Consider the following 3468-nt stretch of genomic DNA (forward strand, 5'->3'; position numbering starts at 1 on the left):
CCCCCCCGGAGATAATCCTTGAAGCACGACTATGTTCATCTCTTAATGACTAGCTAGCTTTCAGTAAGTAGTTATATAGTGAGAAAGGGGAAGGGTCTCACCCCACCCTTTCCAAGATATTACCCAAAGATTATGTCTTCAATGGCCAGCTCCTGGTAGGACGATTATTGCAGTATATTTAAGCTTAATTTTCAATAGGAAAATTGCTTGCAATACGCATCCCTACCGTAAATGGCTACATAGCATATTCTTACGACTATACAGTACATACATAAATGTCGACGATTCCATTACGACTATCACTGATACATTAAACATGGTAATACTTGTTAACATAGTTTATTGGCGGAAAAAGATAAATAAAATGAAACGAGGTCCAAACCAACACAACCAAAATGTTAACATAAGTGCTAAACTCATTCACCCCTGAACTTTCATAATGAACTATTCCGCCCTTTGCATTGGAAAAAATCAAATGTGTCTTCAGGGATGAATGAGTTAATGCTAAAATATTATAGTTCGGCCACACAGCTGCCTCGTAAAGTCTGTTTGTACAATAGTATATTGTGATGACCTATATAGCTAGCTGCTAACTAAGCCTTAAACATCATAAAACATACGAAGCACTTCACTGGCTGTGCTATAGGAACCTGTACAAAATATTTCACAACATTATTATAAATAATTCATTTGAACGCGAGATCAAAGAAAATAATAAAGCCTGTCCATTTTATGGGTTTTCTTTTCCCCAGTGTAAACTATAGAAAAAACAGTCGAGCTTCACTTATCTGAACTCTAACCAGGGAACTGTTTTTTTTACATTAACGATCATTTTGTTAATTTAAATAACTTCAGGACATATTTTCAGGTTCCATTTTGGTGCTGTATGCACAAAAGTTATACCAAGATTTATTATTAAATATTTTATTTTTTTTCTTTCAGATATGTAATAATAAGAAATCATTTTTTTAACTAGAAAAAAAAGAACTTTTCTTTGTATACCATTCATAAAGCAAAATAAAAAAAGATCTTGGTAACACCTGGTGTTCTCAAAATTGATATATAAAAAAAAACATTTTTGCATTTCATGTACAAATTATTATATTACAGTTATCAATCACATACAGGAGTATCACATTTTATAATACTTCTACTAGCATTGTCAAACATAATAATGTAGTCTGTATTTCAATATATTGTCAAAAAAAAAAATACTACAAAGTTTAAACCAAACATAATGACTCTACAATGTACCATCATCACCCCAACTTAAGTTTTTGTCTATATACATTATGCACACATATTAGATAACACACAAGGTGACCGGGGTTTGATTTCCCGATCGGACGTGAAAAGGTATAAGGTCACCTGCCCTACCACGTGGGTTTTCACCGGTTACTCCGGTTTCCTCCCACATTAAGACACTACCCTAGTAGATAATTTATATTTAGTTATATGGACTTGAGAAAGCGATTCTGATCTCGACTTTGTCTCCGTCAATATCATTTTCTCAGGTCCATATAATGACATATTCACCTCAACAAAATTCCATGATTTATAAACAATTAATATGTATGAAAATATTGAAATGTCACAAGAAGAATTTTCATGTGTACAGTATAATTTTGTAAAGTTTAATTTATCCTGGGGTACGATGAAAGGAGAATTCATCCTGTACCTCACTCACTTAAACTAAGAATAGATGTTTCCTTTGATATCTTCAAAAATATATTTAATAACATAGGAATTACTTCACTTCTGTCTATATGTATAGTATAAATATTAACTAAGTACCAGTCATATCTGACTACTGCTATGTAGAAACCCTCGACTAATTAAATCACAGTATGGCTGGTCAGACAGACAGGTGCTCCTCATACTTGATACATCCTATCAAATGTTTGACAGGCGTATACCGAAAAGCACTGACAACAACTGAATCATCTCTCCATCTGCACTACAGCGTATGGTTCATGTTATTTTATACTATGAGATGACTTAATCATTTAATTTGACAATTATTTCCACAAATATTTTATGATAAATAATCCATACTTATCTGTTCCACTGCAGTTTTTCAGATGATTTGATAACGATATATTTGTGAAAATGTACAAATATAAATAACAGCGATTGGGATAGCTTCCAACAACTGCATGCTTCTGTTGTTTTTGTATTTGTATTTTGTCATGCTTTTATTTTTCAAAAGAAGCAAAAAACCGGAAGCTGTCTCTGCTTCTTATTTGTCAATTTTCTGTAGAAGTATTCAATTTTGACTGTCACAGTAAGCAATAGCTGTGACCTAATCATATGATTTGTGAGATAGTTAAACAAACAATAGGGAGACATTTCTTGTCATCCCCAGCAGATGAGAATTTGTTACAGTTCTATTTGGACCTAAACTGGGTGTTCAGAGTAATTTTACTTGTTTTAGGGTTTTCATTAATATTCTGTAAAAATGCTGTCCGTAATTAAATATATCTGTAACAAATTCTAAGGTCGCTGTGATCTTGATCGCCTATTAGTGACCTTTTCACAGGTACTTTCGAAGTCAAAATTAATTTTGGACATCACCTATGTCAAAAATCAAAATCCTCCCTGCACACATTTCCCCAACCCCACCCTCTCACCAATATCAAACCTACAATAGCCCTAAAATGTTGTTTTGGGAGAAAATAATCCAAATTAACAGGATTGCTAAACTCTACAGACATTTTTAATTCATGATTACAAAATTAACATTAATATTTCCTGATATGATTTATTCTTTGGTCAAATTATTTAATATTTAAATTTAACAAAACCTGAAGCATAACAAAAAGACTTGCTTACTAAAGTTTCAGACAACAATTTGGGTGTATGTTGGTTTGACCATCATTCAAACTATTTCCCTCTGCCATGGACTTTGGGTCCATCAAAACATCTGTTGTCTGTAATCACAGTCAACAACTCTTTATTAGACAGGGAACATGGTGTATTGCACAATGGAACACACACAAAATTCAGGAAAACTGACTTTCCTGATGCATGCATTCAACCTGCAGAGCTGTCAACCCTCCCTCATTAGGAGGGCGACTCCCTCATTTTGACCAATATTTCCTAATCTCCCTCATTCAAGACCAAACTCATACAAACTCAAAATCTACATCCTGTGGTCAAATAATCTCCTAGTTACTGCAGGGTATGTGTAATGATCATAACAGGTGTGTCTGAATCAAATGAATGCTTTTTGGAGTTATTTAGATACATAAAGAGGGAAAGATAAATTGAGCAAAGCAGTTTCAGCCCCGGTTCACACACTTTCTCCCTCATTGAAAATGCGGAATGAGGGAGATCTCCTTCATTGGAGGTTTCAGAGCTCAAGGTTGACACCTATGAACTTGACCACTTAGGTTTATGGTTTGGTTTGTTTGTGTCGCAAGTCCTATTAACAGCTATGGTCATTTGAGGACGAGCAAGGATGTAATG

The sequence above is a fragment of the Mizuhopecten yessoensis genome, unplaced genomic scaffold (genome assembly GCF_002113885.1).
Source record: "Mizuhopecten yessoensis strain PY_sf001 unplaced genomic scaffold, ASM211388v2 scaffold11101, whole genome shotgun sequence".
NCBI classification, from domain to species: Eukaryota; Metazoa; Mollusca; class Bivalvia; order Pectinida; family Pectinidae; genus Mizuhopecten; species Mizuhopecten yessoensis.